Below are 26,055 nucleotides of genomic sequence, written 5' to 3'. Positions count from 1 at the left end.
CGCAGGCCCCACTGACCAAACCTAAGAGAACAGAGGGACGGTTTTTCCTCCCCTACACCAGCAGCACGGCATCTTCGCTCCTCCCTGCCCTCCTCACGCTCTCTCATTAGGAATCTTGTGATTACATTTAGGGTCCACCCAGATAATCCAGGATCATCTCCTCATCTCAAAACCCGTAACTCAGTCACACCTGCAAATTTCCTTTACCAGGTAAAGTAATATCTTCCCAGGGTCCAGGGATTGGCATGTGGATGTCTTTAGAGACTAGTATTCTGCCGCCTGCAGACCCTATCTGACCTCTGCTGCCATTTGGTAATGAGACCCAGGATAAGCACAACTTCTGATTTCTTTTTTTCTAGAAAATAACTATGTTTTTAGGGATCTCCCAATTTCTTGATGCTGCGAAGTAATTAATATATACTCCGTAATTCTGCAAAGTCCCAACAGAACCTGTCTGCCTCCTGAGGGCTGAGCCAGCAGCCTGAGAGCCCAGAGCCCTCCTGGGTGCCATGCAGGATGGGGGGCAGCTGGGGGCGTCTTCCCACCTTGAGGACAGGGTGGGAGGAGTCGAGGCAGAAATCCAGGCTAGGAAAAGTCAGGATAAAGGCAACGGTCAGGCAGCATGGATTTTAAGAATGCTGGTTGAATAAAAATGCAAATGACTATTAAGAGAAACTGGAAAATAACAAGGAAACCAGCACATTCCACAGCAATCTGGACTTGAGGAGTCATTCAGATGCAAATTTTACCCCAATTTTGGAAGGATTACAAGTGCCCCCATTCAGAGCCCATTCCTATGTAAATACCAACCGCAGCCTCTCCCTGCACAGCCCCCAGCCCCGCACTTGCTGCCACTGTTTCTTTTCATGGGCCCTCTAAACACGGGCGGCCTTTTCAACCAGGCACTGCCCGAGTTTCTGGTGTGGTTGTCACCCCCTCCAGGGCTCGACCCCCACCCCCCCGGGACGACACTCTCCCCAGATCTCAGACTTCCACACGCTTGGGCCTGCTGGACATGGTGGCATGCATGGCTCACTGTACAGACCACGTTTCAAGGAAGACCTGGACGGCAGCCACACCTGGTCCTTCGTGTAGAGCCGCCAGGGCCTGGAGGGGTCCCGGGGACCACTGTGTCCCGCCCAGCCCACCACCAGCCCCTGGATGGCCCCACTTGGGCATCTGCCAGGGCCACATCCACAGGTGGCAGGTCAGTTGGTGCCCACAGCCTCCACCCGCTTCCTTACAGAGTGCAGGTGAAATGGAGAAACCAAGAGACGGAGGCGATCCTAACGATAAAGGAAGGTGGAGAACACTCCAGCCCGGTGCCCAGAACCAGCCTCCAAGAAGAGGAACCAGGAGCATCCCCAGGCCAGCAGAGCACCCAGCAGACCACAGCCTCAGCCCCGGATGCTCGTTGACCAGCTGGACGGACAGAAGGACTCCTCTGGTCCTCAAGAAGGGTGGCCAGTCATCCGGGCCCCAGTCACTCAGGCTGGGGACAGAAGGACACCTGCTTGCTTGCTCAGCTCCCTTCCACTCAACCGAGCTGTGAGCCTTGGGAAAACGAAAGCATGTCTACACAGATAAGAAATGCAGGATGTGCTCGGCACTTGGCCCCTCTGTGCACAACCTCCGTGTCCACAAAGTGGGCATGGCCGGACGTCCCCCCATTATGAGGGGGATTCAGCACGCTCACACACGGCAAGCACTCAGAGAAAAACTCGAACTCTGATTTCTACACACTCCTGTGCCCAGTAGTTTGCAGGTCCTTGGAGTTTTCCTAAGAGAAAATACACCATCTGTAAAGAAAGAGGGAAACCCCAAGCCCCTGGCAGCAAACCCTAAAGAGCCAAGCCCTGCGGCCCGCCCGGTGGCCTCACCTCTCCCGGGGCCGGGCTCGCAGACAGCTCCCTGACCCTGTGCCGGCCACGGGCAGGACGGCGCTCAGGACACAGGCTGGCCGGCCGCCCCATCCTCACGGGGTCCTCTGCTGCCCAGGGTGTCTGTCCCGACGCCATGGGGTCCAGGGGCACAGGTGGGGCGGGGCCATGGGGCCGGCCACAAGGCACCCTTCAGCAGGGGACAAGGCCCCAGTGAGCTTCCCTCGGGCGTGGAACACGCTCGCCCCATTCTCTCCCTTTGAATGGCGGGCTGTGCGCGATGTGGGCCCGATTGTTCTCCTCTGTGGGCTCATTCAGGGCCCTGGCAGAGGAAGAAGGAAGGAGCTCTTGTCCCTGGGAGAAAGGCCCTTCGGTACCCTGGGGGAGGGAGAAGGGGTCTCGCCAAGGGCCAGCCCCTCAGTGCTTGAGGACCACGCAGGCCTGGCCACGGCAGTCCCCGAGCGCCTCCGGCTCCAGGGCAAGGACAAGCGAGCCACCCCTCTCCCGGGTTCCCCTGTAGAGCCTGGGCAAGTGCTCAGCACCCCCACTTCCCCCCGAGGTCAGAGTCCAGCCGTGAAAGCGGGGAGTCGAGGTGCCTGGTGGGGTGGTGACAGTGAATGAGGGCGTGATGTGTGCAAGGCGTTCCCGACCCCTAGCCACGGCACAGCTGGGTGGAGTGACACCAACCCAGGACAAGTGCTGGCAGAGAAGCACCCACTGTCCCGGGCTGCAGGCCTGGCCGCCTCCTGACCACAGCCCATCAGCACCTCTCCAGGGACTGTCGCATGGTGTCTGAGGGGTGGGTGGGGCCGGGCCGTCCCATTACCCTGCAGGGCCTGGAAGGAGGCACACTGTGAGGCAGCAGGCAGGCCCAGCCTCCCAGACCACGGCCTCCAGCCCCGCACCCAGCACTGACCCCCCAGCACACCCCTGCCCACAGGCTGAGCCTCTGCAGTCACTGCTGCCACCAGCAACCCCATCCTCCTTGAGGCGAGGATACTGTCCTGGGACATGGCGGCCCTTGGTGATGGTGGGCACCAACCCACGTCTGCCGCCCGAAATGGGCACAGGCTCCAGGTGCTCATGGCTGTCACCAGGACAGAGGTCTGGCTGACGTGTCTAGGGCGGAAGAAAGCAGGAAGGTGACCTGGGTGGGGGGACACAGGTAACTGCCACACACTGAGTGTTTGAGCCTCGGTCATAAGCGAGACGGGGACTGGCCATACCTGTCTGATGGACGGACGCTGTAGAAGAGGTCCACGCCCCGGCAGGACGGAAACCCGCTTGGTCCCAGACCCCAAGTCTAAAATCCCTTCAGCCCAGCAACCAAGGTGCGAGTCCATCCCACCTGCAGCAACAGCACCCAGGTGGCTGCCAGCACGACGGGCCTTGTCCCTTCCAACTGGACAGTTTCTCATAATCCACAGAGGCCGTGGGAGCGGGTGAATCTACTCGAGGTGCGGTAAGACTGTGACAAGGAGGAGTGACAGATGTACACCCTGCGGAGGACGGACCCATGGACTCCAGGCACCTGCCCCAGTGACCTCTCGTACCTCCTTCCCCTGCAAGGAGCCTTTGGTGACAACGCCTTGAGCGTCAGCTCAGAGACAAGAGGCAGGAGAGGCAGGACGGATGCGGCTGGTGCTCAGGGGGCTCGGTAGGAATGTCACGCCCCGGCCTGGCTGGGGGACGACCTTCAGAGGCTCCCAGGGCGACCTTCAGAGGCTCCCAGGGCCTCGTGATGCTCATTGGAAGCCCAAGAAGGCACACTCAAGGACATCTGCCGAGGAAGCCACATGACTGCGCCCCTCACCAGTGTCAGAGCTGGGTCACCAAATTAGAGAAAATATTAATCCATCCATCGTGAGTGTAAAGCTGCTCCCGTCAAACCAGCATGAAGAAAAGGCTTATTCTGGCCGTTGTGAGAGACTAACATTTCTGGCTTTAAAGGTATTCTCGTGCAATGAGCTCAAGAATTCCTTATATCCTTCAACTACAATTATAAATAATTTATGAAGTTTAAGACTTTTACCAAGTCTGCAATATGGTTGAGAATTTTAGGATATTCTCATGGATTTATAATACACAGGTCATCTGTTTTAAAAAATCGGATTTTTTGAATCCTCTTTCTCTTTAAGATCTAGCTGCTGAGGGTGGAAACCACTCTGGTCTGCAAACCGCCTCTGAGGATAACTAGCTCTGAAGGCAATTCTCGTAAAGCAGCTGTGATATTAAAAGAAACACTTGCACCTGGGTAACATATTTCTTCAGTGATTAAAGATTTCACAAAAAAATTAAGGTGCCAAAGAGAAGCTATGGGTTTCCAAGAACAGCCTCACCATCCACAAATAATGAGATGCGAAGTTTGGTTCCACTTCCATTTCAAAGTGTTCCTCCCTCAGCACTGGCTCAGCCCGAGAGACAGACCTCAAGAGAGACAGACCTCAAGAGAGATAGACATCAAGATCATCGCAGCCCACAGACCCCAGGCCCCAAGGTGCATCGATGGGTCAACTTGACTTACAGTAAAAAGCAAGAAAAGTGTCTATTTTTAAAAACCTATTTACAGGTCTCGTATTTTCCATTTACAAAAAAGTTAGCAGTGAACGCAACGCACCAATTTTGGCCAAATGAACACCAACCCACCCATGTTCAAGATCACCACATCTTAGTATCAATTTTAAGCATTAACGCAATCCTTGTTAGCCCAAGAACACACTACAGAGTAATTCTGCCCTGAGTGACGGCCTTGCTCACAGCCACAAAGCACTCGCACCAGCTAGGGCGAGGAGAAGCACCAGTGACACGGACCAGCCAGCCTGCAGCTTACCAGGAACGGTCCAGACAGACGACGGAGGCCCAGGGGTTCATCAGCTCCCTCTCAACATGACCCTTGTCGGGCGGGCAACCAGGATACAGGCTTCTTTCCCACAGACTCCTCACCTGCACACGTACTAGGCACTGATGTTCCCAGCCACACTGACCCCACTGGCCCTGCCCTCTGCTCAGGCACCCAGGGGGGCCTCCACAGCCTTCAAATGCAGCCCAGGCCCTTCTGGGAAAAGTGCCCTTCATCTCCCAGAAAAATGAGCCTCTCAGGGGTGTGCGTGGTGGACAGGCCATCGTGGGGCTCTCTGGGGTCTGCCTGGTAGATGGGCCATCGTCTGGCTGGAGGAATTGTGCATTTCCCAGGCAGACAACCCCAAGGCCCTGAGACAAGAGAGTGCAGCACATTAAGACACATCCAGAGGAGTGATGTGGCAGTTGTGCTGATACAGAGGGTGACCCTGGGCTCTGGCCACAGCACCTGGGCCATGCTGTGTTAGGCTGCCCTGGCCACAAGAAAGGGGCACAGGGAGCCAGAGGTAGGAAGACAGATCCACCAACCCCCTCAGCCCTGGGGTCTCCTCCGGCGGCTGTAGGGTCCCAAGCGCCCGGCACCCTCCGTCCACATGGCTGTGGCTGCTTCCTGTCCGCACGGACCCTGGTTCCTCCCTCCATTTCAGCCCCTACACCAGGCCTACGATTTCTGCTTCCAGCTTTCCCACCCAAGCAGGCACGAAAACCCTGTCAAACTTTGGCCTCTGCTCAGCAGCACCACCCCAGGCTCCACTGCGAGGACAGAGGGCTGCAGCTGGCCCAAGGCGCAGGCTGCGACCCCCTCACGCAGGGGTCACCACCCAGAGGGCAGGGAGGAGGCGGATGCCAGGGGATTGACAGCGCCTCCCGGGGCACCGGTCCACGGCTGTGTTTACACGTCTCTCTTCCCCCTGGATGTGCGGCTCTGTGTGCACATGCCCGAATCATGTAGGTGCTGGACGCACAGACCCTCACATGTGAGGCTAGCGAGACCCTCCCCAGCCAGGGCACCAGGAGCATGCCACGTGGCCTTCCCTCCCCTGCTGGCCGTGGCCTCTGGCCCCCGACTCGGTTCACTTCCCCCACGTGGCCCAGGTCACATCAGCGCGAGTGCAATGGGACAGGCTCTGCTGGACACAAGCCTGGGGGACGAAGGGGGCAGGGGAGGGGCTGCCTAGCGCTCATTGCTGGGGCTGGGCAGCACAGAAGAATGATAAGGGAGCCGGGCACCCACAGGACCCCAGAGGAGAGGAACCGGGCGCCCGCAGGATCTCAGAGGAGGGTGGTGTTCACAATCTGAAAGATCAGAACAAACTGCCTGTCTGCCCGGGGTCACCGTCCTCCACTGACTAGAAACAGAGTCCACGGGGAAATCTGGAAACAGATGAGGTTCATTTCCACAGCCACCCAACAGCTGGCAAAGAATCGGGACCCCCGCCCCTGTGAGCTCTCCTGTTAGGAGCCCAACAGCCCAGGGGGTTACGATGCATGCAGCCCTGCAGGAGATTCACACCAGACAGCCCTCCTTGCACCCGCCCAGTGAGGGAACAGACCAGACCACCGGGCACAAACGGCACAGCGCTGGGCCGGGTTCACATGCCCCAGGCAAACCCCCAGTCGGGGGTGCCAGGTACTGTCTGCAAACTCCCGAGGACAGTGCATCACACACGCCACTCCCCCAGGCCACTCCCCCGTGTGCATAAGCCCAGAGCCCCAGGAGCACTTCTCACAGTGGGGTGTCGCCTCCCACCCAGCATCAGCTGCTCTCTGTCCTCCCCTCGGGAATGGCTCCTCCTCCTCCCCCCCACGGGGCCTGTTCTCCATTCCCCCCACCCCACCCCACCCTTCCCCCCAGCCACAAGGCTGGCTCATCGTCTTCTGCCCACAGGAAGGCTCCCGGTTCACCTTCCTCTGACCTCGGCCCAGATGGGCTGCACTCTGGTCTGGTTATTCCTGCACAGCCTCCAGTCACACAGGTGTCTAGGACAAAGGAGCCCGCCCCGTGAAACGCATCTGGACCCCACCTGCCATGACTGCCACCTGTAGATCAGGCTGGGCCACCAGCAGCTGCCAAGGAGAACCTGCTGGGGTACAGAGTGTGGACAGTCCCGGCCCGCAGCACCGACGCCCACTCACCCCATCCTACCCACGCCCACCTCTGCTGAGGCGACCTCCTCAGGCGAGTCTGCTAGTTGTCACTCCTGTGTGGGGTCAGGTGTGGGAAGCTCAAGGCACATCTCCACCTGCAGAGTGGGTGGGACCAGGGCCACCAGAGGCACTGGCCCTGGCCTCAAGGGCCCAGGTGGGTGCGGCCGGCCCAGCTGGGGCAGCACAGCCGGAGCTTGGCACCAAGGGCATCTGAGGGACACAGAGGGTGTCTGGGGGACAGAGAGGATGCCCAGGGGACACAGACAGCATTTGGGGACAGAGAGGGCATCTGGGGCGCTGCCTCCAATAGGGCCTGAGTCAGTGCCCAGGTGTGAGCTACTGATGGCAGCCAAGGTCAGACATGGGGAACCTGGATACAGCAGCACACACACACGCCAAGGGCACACGCACGGGCCAGTCACGTGTTATCTTGCCACCCCCTCGGCAAACTCTTTCTCCCTTTAGCGCCTTATCCCTTGGACATGGTGATGTCACTTGCTGAACAACCTTTTGAAATTCCGCATGCACACAGGGGCACTGGCACACAGCTCGACGGCCTTGTGTCCTTTCTCACCTGGCCCTCCCTCGCACCTCCACCACCCTCCCGCCCGCTGCCCCGGGCAGCACAGCCCCCAAGCGTCCACCCAGTCTTCCTCTGCCCGGGGGCCACGAGAAACGCGTAACACACACACACACACACACACACAGCCACAGGGGCGCATACGGGAGCGCTCCTGCTGCATGTCATCGTGCACAAGAACAGGCCAGCAGGCCCAACAGGAGACTCCCCGAAGGAAAGCTGTTTACACGAGACCAAAGTACCACAAGGTGAAGTCCAACCTGTCAGTCAAAGGACAGACTATTGAATAACCAGCGCTGGTGCACTGGGAGGAAAGAAAGCTGGACGCCCCCCTCAAACTTCTCATTCCACGTGATGCATGCGCGTTCCCAACACGCTGAGGAGCTGAGCTCCAGAACACAAGCAATAAAACCTTGCCAGGAAATCGGGAGACAGCCCTTTATCTTCCCGACAGACATGGCTGCCCACAAGTCGCGCGAGAGACACGGTCGATGCAACCTGATTTCATCTCGACAGCAAGTGACACCGTAGCAGAAGCAGCTAGCAAGCCACAGAACCGGGAATGCACGTTCTCAAGGAGCACAGGAGACGGTCACCGATGTCGGGAACAAATGAACAGCCCCTACCAACAGGCAAGGAGAGGGAAACATCTCAGAGAAACTTGGGCAACGAGCACCAACGGGCCGTTCATGGACGGAGAGATGCAACCGCAAGGGCTCTCTGAGCGAACACCCACAGTCACGGGGACCCAGGGGGACCTGCGTCCCGTAACAGCACGTAGCTGTGCCCTCCCAGACCCACACAGTCGGGAGGACCCCTCACGCCCTCAACTGAAAGCATGCTGGGACCAGGTACGTACTCTTCTTCCTCACCGGGCAAGACAAACTGTTAGACCTTTGTGGAGACTGATCTGGCAAGATGTATAAAACAGAGAGAGACACGCCCTGACCCAGCGGGGCGGCTCCCTGAAATCCATGCACCCACTTAACAGCCCCGTGCGCGTGGCCGGCCGTGTACGCAGCGCTGTTTATACTGGCTGCACTCTTTTCCTGCAGCAGCTCTAACAAACGACCACACGCCGGGTGGCTGAGAACAACAGAAATCTGCTCTCTCGCAGTGCTGGAGGCCAGGGCTGAAGCCAGTTTCATGGCGCTGAAATCACGGTGGCAGCAGGGCTGTGATCCTCAGAGGCTCTGGGAGAAGTTCCTTGCCTCTTCCGGCTCCTGGTGGCTGCTGGCATCCCCGGGTTTGTGGCCACTGTATTAGTCAGGGTCCCCAGAGAACCAGAATCAATAGGACGTGTAGAGAGAGAAAGAGATTTATGACAGTGAATCGGATCACGTGATCACGGAGGCTGAGGAGCCCCAGGTCTGCAGTCAGCAGGCTGGAGACCCAAGGGAGCTGACGGCACAAGATCCAGTCCAGGTCCAAGTCTGAAGGCAGGAGAAGACCTACGTCCCAGCTCAAAGACAGCCACACCAAGAGAGGGAATTCTCCCTTCTTCTGCCTTTCTGCTCCTTTCAGGCCCTCAACTGATCGGTTGAGGCCCACCCACATGGGGGAGGGCCAGCTGCTTACTCAGTCTGCAGATTCTAATGCTAATCTCACCTAGAAACACCCTCCGAGGCACACCCAGAATCAGGTTTGACCAAGCATCTTGGCACCGGTGGCCCAGTCAAGCTGGCACATAAAATTAGCGTCACGCCCACAGCACTCAAATCGCGGCTTCCATCTTCCTGTCACCTTCTCCTCTTGTCTTTCAAATCCCTGCTGCCTCTCTAGCGCAAGGACACTTGTGATGGAGTTCAGGGCCCACCAGACAACCCAGGTCACCTCCCCATCTCAAGAGCCTTAACTGCAGAGTCGCTACTTCTGGAGAAGGTAACACTCAGAGGTCCCAGGGATTAGAAGCTGACCTCACTGGGGCCGTTCTTCGGCCTATTACAAGGGACCGGAAGACCAACCCTGGAGCCTGAGTGAGTGGCTCCGGGTGGGCTTGGTCCAAGTTCATAATGGAACATGGGCCGGTCAGTAACCAACGCCCCCAACAGGGCAAGAAGACGAGATGCACAATCTCATCTCCATAACGAACTCGACCGGGCCTCGCTCGGGGTGTAGAGAGCACAGAGGGCAACTCCGCTACCCACGGAGTTTTCCTGCAAAAGCGAGTGCCCCTTTGACCCACAGGTGTGGGCCGTCCATGCCCTGGGCTCACGCCTTCCAACAGGGCGGCGAAAAGTGCGGATGAAGGTGTGGAGAAAGTCCCTCTGAGGCTCACCCGGAGGACGGCGGTGCCTCCTTCTTCAACCCACCCCCCCACCCCCGCTCCCCAAACACACCGCCCTGAGACGCAAGGCAAAGTCCAGGCCAGGGAGCGGGCTCTGCCTTGCCCACACTCCCAAGCCCCGCCTCCAGACGCCTTAGTGCCCAGCCCCTGGGAGTGCCACACAGGGCTCAGCTGGGGTGCACCCCCAGACTCGCATCCCTGGATGCTGCCCACAGCCTCTCCCTTCCCACGCAGCCACTCGGCCAGGTCTCCCTTCTGTCAAGGGCCACCTCACCCCCACGGGCCCATCCTCATGGCCCGCACGGGCCAGCCTCATCTGACGGACGCATGAATGAGGGAGGTTCCCCGGCGAGGAGGCCCAACCCCCGGGAGGACTCAGCGCTCTGTCTCCAGCCAGGACCCAGCCCTCGGGGCTGTCCTCAGGCCCTCCCTGACTCCAGGCATGGCTCCCAGGGCCTCCTCCCCTCCAAACTTCACGTGTCCCCAAACCATGCTCCCTGCCTCCCAAGGTTGGGATGCCTCCCAGTGGAGCTGACCCCTAAGTCGACCCTCCATCCTTCCAGTTGCTCAGCCAAAACCTGGGTGCGTCCTCGGCCCCCACCCCACTCCAGATGCAGCCAGGCAGCAAATCCCCTCGGCCCCACCTCCAAATACATGCCCATCAGGCCATCCTCCCACCCCCACTGCTGCACCCTAGCCCAAGCCACCACCTCTCTCCTGGATCACCTCACAGACTCCTAGTGGGATGCCCTGTCCTGTCCTCCATGATCAATTCTCCTCGGAAACCAGCAGTCCTGTCTGAACCCTCAGCTTTCAGGGCTCCCATCTCGGTGTCCCTGAGCACCAAGAAGCTCACCATCTACCTTATCTGCTCTCACCTCCCCCCAACAATGGAGGCATACTCCTGACACAGGGCCTTTGCATATGCTGTTCCCTGTGCTTAGAACCGTCCTCCCCAAACCCAGGCACAGCTCCTGTCTTTTCAACCAACTGTCCTTCTCGGCAAGGCCTCCTGGGGCCCCTTCTCCACTTGATTTCTCTTCTCTGTAGCCATCACCACCTCACCCCCTTACATCTGACTTACTGATCCCGTTTGCAGACCATCTTCCAGGGCACCAGAATACTTCTTCCACATGGAGGCCCTGGTGCCTAGAATGTGTCAGGCCCAGCTTGGGAGTTCAGTACACTGTGGAGTGATGGGCCCCAGAGGGACCTGCCCTCCCCTGGAGGTTGTGGTAGAGCCAGGGCTTGCTGACCTGGGCCCTGCCATCCCGTCGCCAGGAGCACAGCCACCAGGGGCCATGGCTCTGCACGCGCTCCCTGTGTGCGTTCGCACAGCAGAGCAGGGCAGATGCAAAACCCCAAGGCCCGTGCACGGGCATGGAAAAGTGTGGGACGCACCAGCAAGTCATCTAATGAAAGGCTCGTTTCACTGGTGTCACCCAGCAGCGTGACAGCATTGCCACGTACCCACTCTTCTCAGAGAAAAACGGGCCTCTGTGGGATATAAATAGCCTGGCCAGATGTGGCGGCCCTGTGGGTCTCCCTGCGGACTTGGGCCATGTGCCCTGCAGCTGCTCAAACGGCAGCCCCACCCAGCAGCGTGTCAGCAGGACTCCCAGGAGCAGGAGAGGGTTAAACGGGGATCCCTCCGCCCACCGGAACATGCAGCGGTTCATTGAAGCCGGCGCTGGCGTGCGGCCCCACTCACAACCAACATGGGCAGGATCCAGTCCTAAGAGGAAAATCAGGCTGCAGACGCATGCACGCTTTCTTATGCACAGCAACAGGGAGGCAGAAGCCCAGACAACTGGGAGCCTGGACAACAGGGAGTCCAGACAACGGGGAGACTAGATACTGGGGAGCCTGGATAATGGGGAGCCCAGAGAACACGCAGCCTGGATAATGGAGAGCCCAGATAACAGGGAGCATGGAAGACAGGGAGCCTGGACAATGGGGAGCCTGGATAACGGGGAGCCTGGGCAGTGGGACGCCTGGCTGGCCTTTGAGGGCAGCACGTGCTCCCCACAGGAGAGCTCTCGGTTTCTGTTTGGGAGAAACGCGATCTGAGCAGGAAACCCATTTCTTCCACAGGGCCCAGCAGCCCATTGGTAAACTGTCCACAGAAATGCAAAAACACTAGCACGTCAAGCTGGTTTCAAGGTACTATTACTCATCAGTGCCTCCCAACCCCATGGGCTGGGCCTTGACGGGGGTGGGGGACCTCAAATGCAGAGGGCACCAAAGAACAGCCTAGAGCTGTGCTTCCCACAGAACAGCGGGCACGCGCCCAGGTGAGCCACACGTGAGATTTTAGATGTTCCCAGAAGCCACGGTGAGTTGGGAAAACAAACAGGAGAAGTCAGTTTAATAGTATGTTCTATTTACCCCGATACACATCCAAAGTACGATCGATCATGTCCCCTCGTAAATAACACAGAGCCATGAACGGATGCTCTGCCTCCCTCTGCGTCCAGCTCGTCTCGTGTATTTATGCTCCCAGCTCACTGGGCTCCAACCAGCCACACGAGGAGCGCCCAGCACTCTGCACGGTGTTGGCCACAGCGCTGGACAGCACGGGTCCAGAGCAGGAAGGAGCAGCATCGCCCACGTGGGGCTCTGCTGTAGGAGCCAGGGCGGGGCCAGGTGTGGAAGCTTCTGGTCAGTATAAATGGGCCCGACAAGGGCAGTGCTGAGTGACTATTACGGACGGAGGTCCCGGACAGCAGCCCTCCGCCCGCCTCAGGCCTGGCTCCTCGGAGACCCGTTCCCAGGACGGATAAGGCAGCAGCGCCCGCGGGTGGTCTCTCTCTTGAGACGGCTCCCAGGGCTGGCCCCTGAGCTGGCGTGAGGCAGCCGGACGGTGCTCGGCTCTCTGTCCTCTTGGACTCACTGCTCCACACGTGCCTTGTCAGTAGGCTGCTGTCCTATAACACAGTCTATACTGCAGGCCTTGAGATGATCCATTTGGGCCAACACCGCGTGCAGACCAGCGTTAGGGTAAGGCTACCATGTGCAGTTTCCACATTAACGAGTCATGAACTTTAAGGCCCTCTGCCTGTCTTCAGAGGCTAGAAGCCCAGACCACTCACAACTAGTTGGAGGAGCGCCCATGAGACCCTAATGCACTGGGGGGACAGTCCTGGGCCATCGTCACGGAGGACCCAGGAGACCCTCCAAGGCCTTCCAACACACGCGGAAGGAATTAAGTCCATTTCAGTGTCACTTAATTACATCTACCGAGGTCCACTGCCACTCTGCCAGACACTGACAGCCACGTGCTAGAGATAAAGCACCCCTCCTGCGGACAGGCCTCCCCTCTCGCCCCTGCCTCTGGGGGCCACCCTGGCACCTGGGCAGCCTGCTGGCAGACACGGCATGCTTGGTAAGCCCACGGGGTTGTTAAAGGCCAGGCAGCCCCAAACACTTGCAAGCAGAGTAACTCAGTCTCTGCACTCAGGTCTCGGCACAGGTGCATCCAGGCCTCAGGAGCCCACAGGTGAGACATAAAATCATGCCCTGTTGTTCTCGAGCTCCCGAGACGGATGTCCACACCATCCAGCCTGGGAGGCTGCAGAACCCCTTGCGGCCCCCCGTGCTGTGTTTCGGGAAAGCAGACAGGCAGGCGATGGCCCCATGATGGGCATCCCCTGCACTCCTGACCATCCCGCACCTCAGACCTGGGCCTCCCAGGCCGCTGGCCCCTCTCTCAGTGGGGGACACACGACCCCTGCAGTCAGCTCCTCGCAGAGGCCAACCTTGGTTCACGGCACGTCCCCAGGACCCATCATAGAGACCACGGGCTCACAGCAGCATCAGAGGGACAGACTGCTTGGTCCTCGCATGAAGAGCCCAGCAACGCAGAGCTTCCGTAGGAACCACTGCATGAAAGTTCATCACTTCACAGTGGGGTGTTTTTCCACTTCAACACAAATTCTAGAATATTTTTTAATCTTCTTAAGCATTTCCTTTTAAACTGTCTTTTGTAAGAGGACTATTTACACGTGGAAGGTAGAGCCAACGGGGATTCCTAACATGGGGGTGGGGAGAGGGACGGATGCTCCCAGGGGACGGCATCAGGGATGAACTCCGAGCGCTCACTCCCTGAGAACAACTTGGCCAGCAGGACGGCATTGTGGAGAGGACGCGGTACTCAAATACCCTACACGCTGAAAACAAAGTCGCTCCTGGAAACGCCCTCCAACCAGGCACGTCTGCTCAGACCTCTAACCCAGGTCTCGGGACAAGCTGCAGGTGCTGTGGGTCGGAAGTGGCCGCGTCCCCTCCCCACTCGGGGTGTGACTGACAGACCCCACCTCACGTTTCCACCAGCCTCCTCCATCCCCACGTCCAGAGGTGCCAGGAATGGGTCCTGGTCACTTTCCTGGCTCTTCTGGAAGTTTATTCTTAGACTGTCGGCCCCCAACCCAAACAAACAGAATGGCTTCCTCTCACCCCTCTTCTCACTCAGAGAAAGCAAAGGCACCCAAGCCACAAGAAGCGTCCAAGACCATTCTGCAGCTCCGGGGCTGCCATCCCACACAGGACCATCCTGACCCCCAGGGGTGAACGAGTGAGACTGAAGAGAAGGGAGGACCATGCGCTCTGCCACCCCAACTGCAACAACAGACCACCTCCAAGGACCTGATATGCAAGTGCTGCATGCCAAGCCGGCCCCCAGGGGACGTGGGGAGGTCCAGGCAGGGGTGGGCCTCACAGGCACCTCCTCGGCCCCCGGCACTCTCCCTGCTACCCACGGAAGCTGGTGCTGACCACTGGGCGCCCACCCTCAGGCCCACACCCCCAGCACAGCCTCGCAGGGCCCTTCTCCTGCCCATGTCACACAAGGCACTGATGTCCTCTGTAGCCAAAGTCCCCGGATGGACTGTGACCTTGGGCAGAATGACCTGAGCTTCCTGAGACCCACCTTCCCTCTTGGCTCCCAAGTCACGGCTGCCACCAGGAGGCAACAGACAGATGCAGCTGCTGACAGGCGTTGGACACCCATGCCAAGACCTGCTCAGGAGCCACTTCTAGAAAGAACCAGACTTTGCAGGTGGCTTTCATCCCGTACCTGATGATCGGTGTCATCAAACATTCCAGCAGCCGGGATGCGGCTTCCTCCCACTGTCTGGTGATGGCAGAGTCTGGGACAGAGAGACAAAGGCGACATGTTGGCAGGGAGCCATGAGCAGAATCCCTTACCCCCTACATGTACACGGCGACTCAACATCGCGGCCACTCCACAGGCCCCTGGCTCAGCCACGGGGCACGGCTCACCTGGCCAGGAGACCAGATGCAGCCTCACGGTGTGAACTGGGAGCAGAGGGTGTCTCTGCACCCTAGTTCAGGTGACAAGTGACACTGAGCGTGAGCTCCTGGGGGCACAGAGGGGGTCAGCGGGCGAGGCCTCGCCAGCAGTGGTGGGAGTGACGACCAAGTCTGAATGAAGAAGGATGTGTTTGCACCAAGCTCCCCTACCCTCCGTCCCTGACTCAGAAGCAGGTAGTAAGAAAATGCAGGTGTTGGAGCTTAGCATTTCAACGTTTCAGTTTTAAAACGAATTATGGGCTTAGAAACCAAAATGAGAGGAAGAGGAAGCGGGGGAGGAGGAGGAGGGTCAAAGACAAAAAAAAAAAGGAAGAAACCAGAAACGTATCCGGATGTCTGAGGGTTTCCAACAACCCTGAGAGCAGGGCAGGCTGACCACGTCTCGCACAGGACTCAGAGCCGCAGAGGGGACGCGAGCAACAAGCCGGGGAGCCTTCCTCCAGGCGCTCCTTCCAGCTCCTGCAGGGCCCTGGGCCCCCCACCCCCTACCAGGCCCACCGTGCAGCTCATGTGCACAGCCTGCAATGGCCAGAGCCCCCTGCCGGCCCTGCTGGCCCCAGAGCCACCCCTGCGTGTAGCACGTCCTTCCCACCCGCCACAGCCCAGCACACAGGCCCCCTCCCCAGAAGCAGGTCCCCTGGGAGAGACCTGGGTGGGCGGCCTGGGGGAAGCTCAGGGCCGAGGGGGCTGGAGCACAAGGCCCACTCAGGGCAGTGATGCGCCAACCTCAGACAGACCCATGGGGCTTGCGCTCCACTCCCCGTAGCACGCGGCTAGACGGCCTTTCTCGCACCTGGCCCTGTGATCGGGGTCCGACACCCTCATCCCTCGTGTTCCGGAACGCGCTCACTGCACATGACGTGGATGAGACTCGCAGAGCCCCTGTCCACCAGGGCAAGGCCGGGCCTAGATCCCCGAACCCACCCTGCACCTCCTCAGTGACGGGCTGAACAGCTCGTCCCCGCGGATCAGTCGGAACAAAGTGCTTGTTACCCAAACTCTGCTTTGCCTTCTCTCCTGGCCCCAGGCCTCTGGACCTGAGAACAGGCTGAGCCTCGGGGTGACTCCCCCCCAACAAAACAGGCCGGCCTCCGGGCACACCTTCTGATCCATCACCCCCGCGCTCCACTCTTCCTCCCCTGCCCCACATCCGGGTCCTGCTGCCTGCCTACACCTCCCTACAAGGAAAACTCAGTCTGCTGAGCCCAGACACACTTGCTTATCTCACCGTCACGCCCCCCACTCCGACACCACTCCCCCGGCGACAACCCCTTCCAATAGGGTCTCTGTCTACTAAGTCTGGGTTCACTCCTCATTTGACAACTGATGACAAATGACTTGAAGCCCCAAAACATGTGGGCCCGCTGGACAGAGGAGACCTCTGGGTTCCAGCTGCCTGACAACTCACAGGCTCCAGGAGGTCCCAGGAGCGGAGGGTCACGGCACATTCGGGCTGGTTGGAGAGCTGGCTCAGGGCCTGTCCGAGAGCCACCTCACAGCTGGCCAACGGGCAACAGAAAAGGGGCGACGTCAGAGGAAAACAGCGCTCAACACGCCCGGCGCCCCACACACCGTGGAAGACCCGCCCTTGGGGCATCAGACACAGCACACGGGCCGTTCTGCCTAGGCGGACTCTCGCTCCAGGAGGTGGGCTCCACGGGGCCGTCTAGAGAGCGACACAGGTGCGTACAGGGCCCAGCACCCTGCTCCCCATGCCCCTCCCTGCAGGGAGAGAAGTCCCCAAGACACCACCCCACCCAGGAGGGCTCCCCGCACATGCCCAAGGGGCACGGCTGGCCTGGCTACTGCTCTCCTGACCGCCGAAGACTGTCCCTTCTAAAAGTACTGTGACCGAGCATGTGGAATGAAATGATCATGTCACTGGTCACCAGAAAGATCAAATTAAAACAAGACGCCATTCTCTCCCTACAGAACTAACATGGAAAAAATGACACAGCTCAATGATGGTGAGGAGGTGTGAGCCCGTCCCCACTGTCAATGGGAAGACTTTTCTAGAAGCAAAATGGCAGGGGTTATGCAGAACCTTACAAAGGTCAGTGCTCCTACAGGTAATGATGGAAATGGGGCAGGCGTTCACACACGAAGGTTCTCATCCAGCAGACCCGAGAGTATAAGACAAAACTCCCCGAAGAGAGAACCACACAGACGAGGGCACATGGGGACCAGACAGGTGCCAAGTGGTGGGTAAGTGTCTCTCCAGATACTGACCTGGAGCCGACTGCCATGGCTCTGAGTCACACCCACCTCCACAAACTCAGGAGGCAATCTCCTCTCGGGGTGAGGAAAACGTTCTGGAACTGGATAAGTAACGGCTGCACAACACTGTAAATGTACTGAGTGCCCCTGAATTGTTCACTGTCATGTGTTAATTTTATGTTATGTGAACTTCAGCTCAATAAGGAATAAAGGAATACTGAAATGAATTTCCAACAAACATAAAACTGGCTTTTTCCGTGAAGGGAAGTCAACTTGCCCCACTGCTGGACAGAATCCAGGTGCCTGTCTCAGACGAGGACCATTTGCACGGCTATGCATTACATGCAACTTTCAGAGCCGCAGGAAGACAGACAAGCTCCAGAGGCTCCAGGGTTCCAGTCAAACGCTGCTCAGTCTGAAGTCCAAGGGGGACAGAGGGGAGGGGCGGAGCCACGAGATTCAGGAGGAAAGGGGGCCAGGGACCAGGTGATGGTAGAGTGAGAGGAAGAGTGACAGGCATCAAGAAGGGCTCCTATTTCTAGAGGGAAGTGGGGATGGTGGGAGAGCTGGGGAGCTGGGAGGACGTTTGCCCCGGACAGAGAATAAAGAACTGAGGTCTCGCAGCATTACTGTCTAGCGAGTGGCCCGGGGTGTCTCAGCAGCCCCTCCCTGGCTGGGGGACGTCCCCAGCATGTGCTGTAGCTGCCTGGGGCATGCACCAAGGGACCCCCCCACACACAAAACGCTAAATAATGTAGGTGAAAGAAAGATTCCCCATTACTCAAACAGAAAACCATGGTAATTGCTCAGATCTGTGCTCACACAGCCTTGAAAATAAGGAACGGTGACGCCAGTTCACTTTCAGAAAGTCCTTTTCTTTTTGACAGTCTAGAATTCTTTCCAGGGCTCCTTGAACATCTCTAGGAACTCCTAATGTCAAAGGAGGGGCTGCCTCCGGCCTCCTCCTTCTTTGAGACAAACCACTGCCCTGGGAGGCTGTTTTCGGGGGAAGCCAAGGGAGGCGACTGCCAGGTCACAAGGATTCCTTGCTGGGTTCCCCTGATGACAGACGTGAACTGATGTTACGGTAACCTTCTGCCAGGATGCCGGCTCCATTTCCATGGCCCTCTCACCCTCTTGTTACTATGTAACTCTTGGGTTCTAAGCCATAAACTCCAGAGCCACGGTTCCAAGATTTTGTTACTCTTTCACCAGCAGTCAGAACAGAAACGAAAATGTTACTAATCTCCTGGAAAGAAACTGAATGAGAAATCTGCAGAGTCACATGAGAATTATTACTAGGGTTCTCCCCCTTGGGGGTTGCGGCTGAAAACTCTCCGCCAAAAGAAGTGTGTGTTCCTTTCCCGGCGTGCCCCCCACCCCCGCCCACATGCACGCCTGCCTCCCCGGGGGTGGCCATGTGAGGACAAGGGCACAGGAGCCTCTCCTGGGAGTGCGTGCCTCGCGCTTCACACCCTCACGGCCGGCTGCCCAGCTGCCGAGACCTCACAACCGGATGGTCTCGTGACCCCACGTGGGACACCCCTCGAGGCACCACTCAGCCACCAAACTCTCTCAGTGGAGGGACTAGTTCTGCTCTCCCCCCTTTCTGTCCACCTGCTACTTTTATAATAAGGGGGAAATCACACCTAGACAGGTTACAAGTCTTACCAATTGTTGCAAGGCTACAACCGCAGGGAGCGCATCCCACACGGCACCTTTGGAAACAGCCCTCCGATCACCTGGTGTCAGAGCCACGGCTCATCAACTGGACTTTCTTGACCAGCCTCGTCGCACACACAGCCTGCAGCAGACCAGCAGCACGACACACTGAGTTGCCAAAGGACACAGACACAGACAATAGCCAAACTGAGTGACCCAGGTGGTCCCAGTTCTGGGCCTGGTCATCCACCCTTCTCGTCATCATTGAGGAAACTCCACGCCCTACAACGACACCAGGGTCCCCACAGGACGCCACTTCGCTCCACCTGTGACAGGTACCTCCAAGCCCTCTGCATTTGCAAAAACCTATTTTCCTTCTATTGCTCATAAATCCCTCTCCTATTCTTAAGCCCTGAGTGACACAGATTTTTTAATTAAATGAAGCAAAATTCATCATGCTTGAAGAATTACTAAACAACTGTGACCTTTTCTCACACAGGGAAAGACTGCAATATCAGCATCAGGAAGTGCTACTCCCGGAAGGTTTGGGTCCTCCAAAATTCACCTTGAAACCTAACCCCCAAGGCGATGGTGTCAGGAGGTGGGGCCTTGGGAGGTGAGCAGGTCATGAGGATGAAGCCTCGTGAATGGGACTGGTGTCCTTATAAAAGAGACCCCAGGCAGCTCCCCCCCTCCCTGCCCCACGTGAGGACACAGGGATAAGTTGGCAACCTGGAAGAGGGCCCTCACCCGACTATGCTCACACCGTGATCTCAGATTTCCAGCCCCCGGAACCTTGAGAAATGAAAGTCTGATGTTCGTAAGCCACCCAGACTGTGCTGTTCTGTCACAGCAGCGTGAACCCACCGGGACAGGAACCCAAATCCATGCTTTTGTCCTTCTAAAAACGTCCACTTTAGGATTCATGATGAATAGAGACAACGTACCATATGAAGGACATACTGCCTCCTATCCTCCATCCCCAGCCACCTTTGGCCTCGCCAGATAAACCACCACCTGTCTCTTCTGACCCTCTGGCTAAACCATCTGCCCCGCTTGGCCTTAGTTCCCGGGGTTTTAAGAGTAAGCCAAGCTGTGGCCTTGACTGGAAACAGACAGAACACAAAGCAATCAGCACTACAGACACACCACTTGGAACAGCCCGTTAAACGTCACGGACAAAGGGAGGAATCTCGTCCGCTCTTTAGGGAGACTCTCCCCGTGTGAAACTGCTCCCCATGGAGCCTGATGCTTCTGGAAACACAGGAAGACATGCAGGTCACTGGGGTGCACGTATTGAGTTTCCACCCTGGGCACCTAATGCTGCCCCAGTGGATTAAAACCCTAATGTTCCTCCTGACACATCGCATTTGCTGCTCCCTGGGGACACCCTGTGAACCCGGGAGCCCAGCTGAGGGAGATGGGGCAACGCCTTCAGCTAAAATGATTCCTCCGCTCCCAAGGCTGCATTTCAAACACTAGGTCTAAGACAGTCCCATTCCCAATACGAGGCAAGAGAGGTGCTACCTCTGCAGCCCCACAGATGCTAGCAGACAGTAAGGGACCACTGGGAACACCTGTGTGCACACAACAGTCAACAACTTAGAGGGGACCATCTGATGCCTCAAAGACCCACACTACCACGACCCACCCATGACGAGAGAGAGAGAACCTGAACAACGCTACACCTAACGAGGACAGTGAATCTGTAGATAAAAACCTGCTGAAAAAGACATCTCCACGTCCAGACGGTTTTACCAGCAAATTCTAGCAAACAGTTAAGAAATAACAGCAATTCTATACAATCTCTTTCAGAAAACAGAAGAGGGAAAAATGTTTCCCAACTTACATCAGGCCAGCATTACCCTGATAGCAAAAAAAGACAGAAACAGCACAGGAAGATTGCAGACCAACATCCCTCAGGAGCTCAGATGCAAAAATCCTCAACAAAATATTTGCAAATTGAATCTAGCAATAGACAGAAACGGTACACCACAATCAATGGAATTTATCCCAGAATGCAAGGCTGGGTCAATATGCAAAAATCAATATGTGTGTAATCCATCCTATGGTACCGTGGTCTAGAGAAGAAAAAATAAACAAATCTATCAAATTATGTAGAAAAAGCATTTGAAAAAATTCAGCATCCACTCATGATAAAAACCACAGCACATGAGAGACAGAAGGGCGCTCCCGCATCTGATAAAGGACGTCTGTGAAGAAACCCACAGCCAACACGATCCTCAGTGTTGGGAAACTCAGTGCTGCCCTAAGACCAGGGACAAGGCAGGAGGTCCCCGTCCACCACTTCTATTCAACACTGTGCTGGAGGCCTGGCTAGTGCATGAGGCAGAGGATATAAAATGCATACAGCCTAGCAAGGAAGAAATAAACTGGTCTTTTCAAAGACAGCATGATTACCTATGTCGAAAATTCCAAGGAATCGACAAAAAAAGCTCTCAGAACTAACAAGTGAGTTTAGCGGTCCCAGAATACAAGATCAGTAACATAACACGTGTCATTTTTCCATGTTCTCTCCATCAACGCTTGGTCAATTGATAAACCGAACTTCATCACTTAAAATGTTTTGCTCTGTGAAGGATCCTGCGAAGAGAATTAAAAAACAAGCTACAGACAGGGCGAAAATATTTGCAAATCCCGTATCTGACAAGGTATTTGTGTTCAGAATATATGAAAAACCCTCAGAACTCAACAGGAAGAAAATAAACAACCCAATTCTATGAGTAAGACTTGAACAGGCACTTTATCAAGTGCGAAGCAGACAAGCTCGTGAGAAGATGATAAATAGAGTCTATAAACACCTGAAGATGTTCAACGTCATTAGCCACTAGGAAATGCAAATTAAAACCACAACGTGCACACTGCACACACACTAGAATGGCTATAAACACAACTAATGATACCGAGTGTGGAGCAACTGGAACTTTCACAGACTGTTGGTGAGAAAGGAGAACAGGTCAGCCGCTCCAGAAAACACCCAGGTGTTTTCTAATAAAGTTAAACACACACCCACCATAGGACCCAGCAATCCCACTCCTGGTATTTATCCTAAGGAAATAAAACTGCATGTTCCCAGAAAAGCCTGCACACAAATGCTTACAGCAGCTGTGTTCAAACATACAAAGGAATACTACTCAGCAGTCAAAAAGACACATGTGACAACCGGAAGGAGCCTCAAAGGCCTGATGCAGCGGGAAAGAAGCCCATATCTAAAGGCCACCTCCTGTGTGGCTTCATGCACAGGACATTCCTGGAACGGAAGCCCCAGGGACAGAGCAGGCCAGCAGGCACAGCCGTTAGGGGCATGGGGAGGGTGTGAATATAAAGGACAGTACAGGGGAGATTTTGGGGGTGAAACTGTTCTGTCTCCTGACTGTGGAGGAGGTTACACAAATCTGTATAAGTAATAAAATTGACAGGACTCATAGCAAAAAATATCATCATTTTTACTGTATATTAATTTAAAATACAAAAAAAAGAGTAGAAGGACTACATCAATTTGGTTGAAATGTTTTTTAAAACACTTTTATTTTTAGCCAGACACAAAAGGACAAGTGCTGTATGATTCCATGTATTTGAGATCCCCAGAGTCGTCAGATTCACAGAGACAGAGAGTAGCACAGGGGGTGCCAGGAGCTGGGCGGGTGTCGGTGTTGAATGGGGACAGAGCTTCAGTTTTGCAAGACGGAAGGAGAGCTGGGGACGGATGATGGCAACGGCTGCACAGCAGTGTGAAGGTACTCAATGCCACTGGACGTCACCTTTTTTTTTTTTTTCAAAGATTGGCATCTAACAACTGTTGCCAATGTTTTTTTTTCCTGCCTTATCTCCCCAAATCCCCCCCAATACATAGTTGTATGTCTTAGTTGCAGGTCCTTCTAGTTGTGGCATGTGGGATGCCGCCTCAATGTGGCCTGACGAGCGGTGCCATGTCCGTGCCAGGATCTGAGCCGCCACAGTGGAGCGTGTGAACTTAACCACTCAGCCACGGGGCCGGCCCCCTGAACCTCACTCTTAAAATGGTTGAAATCCTAAGTTTTATGTTAGGTATATTTTACCACAATTTTAAAAAACACCTTTATTTTTCATTAGAAAAGTAGATTTACAAATTGATTTGTATAGAAAAAAAGTAGATTTGCAAATTGTATTTGTATAAGAGTAAAGCAATGAAAGGGAATTCTAGAAGCAAGACGCTCAAGACTTTAACCGCAGACACCCTGCAGATGCATCACTGACCCGCTCGGCAAGTGTCACTCCATCTCTCCCCACACCTATGGTGCACAACGGCTCCGTTAATTAGACGGGGGCTAGCGTCTGTGCATGCTGTGATCGAGAACAAAACAGAGACCAAGAGTCAATTTGTCCAACCCTTTGGACTCTCAAAGAATCATGCGTTCACTTACCAAAATAAGTACAATACACCCAAGGGCTGAAGGAGCAGCTTGCATTTTCCGTCACACGTGACCAGAACCTTAAACAGCCACATGTTGACAGCAGGCTACAGAGACTCCAGGCCAATCAGCCAGCGACACATCGACTCATCTCCTCGAGGTCACCAGGGAACGGGGCAGAGAAAGAATCACACCCCCCAGCAGGATTTCTGGATCCCTGGTGGCTGCACTGCATGGTCCATGCTCCCCATTCGGAAAAGTTCCAGCCACTTTGCAGACACGTGGGCACCAGCTTCTGGGAACAAGGCCTCTCGCCCCCACCACTGGTTGCCAAGACACTTAACCCCAATGATGTCCAAATGGAAATTGCAGCTCTAGACACCTGGCACCAATAAACACCAAAAATAAACACAATCTAATGCATCCACCCAGCTCTGTGCATCCTAAGATCTGAACGGTAATTAACCTTCGTGTAAACTCTGTGTTGGTGGCTGAGTCAAGAAATCACTGGCGTTTGGATCCAAATAAGAACAGCACAAAGATTATGCTGGACAAATAAAACATCAACTGATCTGACATCTCCAGGCTCTTGATTTCCAGCAATACTCCATTGTATATACAGATGAAGGAGCCACGTAAACAATCCCTAAATTGTTTAAATTAGCTCCTCTTTCCTTCTCTGTGGTCAGCCCTCTAACTGTTCGTCTTCCCTGCAGAATCCGAGCTTCAGCACACATGGACCGTTTTTATAAAACTACCATGCTTCACTATCTCTTCCACGTTTTGTGATTCCACGACATCCCGGCCGAGGACAGGGCTGAAAACATGAGAAGTCATCCAGCTGCTGTTTCCGAGGCCTCTTCTTGACGCACGTGTCCCTCCCGGAAGAGAAGAGAGTCAAGGAACCCTTACTCCGCTCTCGTGTTCCTCCTGGCCACATCCTTCCGCAGCAAGAGGCCAGGCTCGGGTCAAGAGCGCAGATTCTGGTTTCAGGTCTGTCACCGGGGAGCCCCACAGGGGTCCTGGCAGTGGAGGCCCTGGATGCTCGCCCAGGGCCACCTTGGAAGTTCCGGATGGCACCTGCAGGGGAGCAGCTGGTGCTTTAGAAGCTGGGGGGTGAGCCTGGAGCTGCCACACTGCTCTGGCACTTGCTGTCACCCGGCTCCATCCTTCCCAGTTTCAGGCCACTCCCCGAAGCTGCTCTCCAGGGCATTTCAACTGGCCCTCCCCAGTGGGAGAAGGTCAGGCTTAGGGTGCCCACAAAGGCCCCGCCAGCCCTGCAGGAGGCCCCAGGGCCGGACAGACAGCCATGACCACCACAGCAGCAGCACACTCAGGCCTGGCCCTGGTGCCAGGAAAGGCCTCGCTCTTCCAAGAAGAGCGAGACCAGAGGCTGTGCAGGAAACCTCGGAGCCTGGGGCCAGGCAGCATCTGCACTGTGCCCTGGCACACCCAGGAGCCAGCAGAGGCCTGCTTGCCTTTGCCTAGTGCCACCTCCCTGAGCCTCGGCCAGCGGGGGTCCACGACACATGCCAGTGCCAGATCCAGAGGCTGACCTGCGTTCCTGCCCCCCGACCCGGAGTCCCAGCCCCGGCACCCTGACCCCAGACGCCCGCCCACCACACTGCCAGCCATGCTGCACTCCCCCAACCTCTGGGACCAGCCCACTGGCCCATGCATGCATTCATTCATTTGTTCATTCACTCACCTGGAACACCACACCTGACGGGAAAAAAAGAGAAGAACCACCTTCCTTTAACCTTTTGGGACCCTGCTCCTCTCTGCCTCCACCCACCTCTCCACCAAGCAGATGGGATCCAAACCTACACAGACATTAGGCCAAGCTTGCCCCGGCACACCACGTGGGTTTTCTTCTGCTTTGTCGTAACTATTTATCGTCAAATAACAGGATCGTCAAGAGGCCGACTAAGAGCGTGCCAGGCAGACAGGAGGCCAACTTCAGCGGCTCAGAGGGCAGGGACAGGATGGCAGACCGCGGCTGGAGAAGGGTTTCTCGCACAACAAGAAAACACCAGGGAGGTGGGCCATCAGGACCCCCTGGTAATAAACTCCTCCACATGTCATTCTGGAGTTGAAGACTTCTCCAGAGGAAAGAGGACAACCATCTTCCCCAGAGGCCCCGGGGAGTCGCTAGGCCTAAGCTCGGGGCCAGAGGCGACAGGAACAAAGCCCCAGCCCAGTGAGGACACGAGCTGGATGGCATGGGGCTCAGCCTGCACGAGGCTGGAGCCGCTCCCAGCACCGTCCTCCACGCCGATGCCCACCCTGTGGCCTCTGGGGACGAGTCAGGAGCCCTGCCTGCTCGGGGAGCAGGTCACCCTCATCCTCATACACCTGGAGCAAGCACACGCACGTACCCACGGCCCGCCACAGGGGCTCCAGGGACTCAGGGGCACTCGTCAGTGCTGTGGTTAATTTTACCTGCCCACCTGGCCACTCGGTCAGACATTATTCGAGTCTTCAGTGCCCACTCGGTCAGACATTATTCCAGAGGCTTCAGTGCCCCCTCGGTCAGACATTATTCCAGAGGCTTCAGTGCCCACTCGGTCAGACATTATTCCAGAGGCTTCAGTGCCCACTCGGTCAGACATTATTCCAGAGGCTTCAGCAAAGGTACTTTCTGAATGACATTCACACTTCAGTCCGTGGACTCTGAGT

At 56.3% G+C, this 26,055-nt stretch overlaps 1 protein-coding gene across 20 annotated transcripts in view; it reads right to left on the bottom strand.

Moving 5' to 3' along the window:
- The window catches only part of SEMA4D (semaphorin 4D), a 112,953-nt gene that overhangs the window by 68,259 nt on the left and 18,639 nt on the right, over nt 1-26,055 (bottom strand). For 12 of the 20 annotated variants that reach the window (XM_044756833.2, XM_070495880.1, XM_070495881.1 and 9 more), the window contains one exon: nt 14,829-14,901. The exons of 6 other annotated variants lie outside the window; for them this stretch is intronic. The gene's annotated coding sequence lies outside the window, so the exon portion shown is untranslated. Of the gene's footprint in view, nt 1-1,880; nt 1,988-14,828; nt 14,902-15,034; nt 15,083-26,055 lie in introns of those variants that run through there. 2 more of the 20 variants (XM_070495868.1, XM_070495888.1) reach the window with 2 other exon arrangements.

Source organism: Equus asinus, chromosome 23 (assembly GCF_041296235.1).
Source record: "Equus asinus isolate D_3611 breed Donkey chromosome 23, EquAss-T2T_v2, whole genome shotgun sequence".
Lineage (NCBI taxonomy): Eukaryota > Metazoa > Chordata > Mammalia > Perissodactyla > Equidae > Equus > Equus asinus.
The sequence above is the reverse complement of the archived record's forward strand: the minus strand, read 5'-3'. Positions and strand labels throughout refer to the sequence as shown.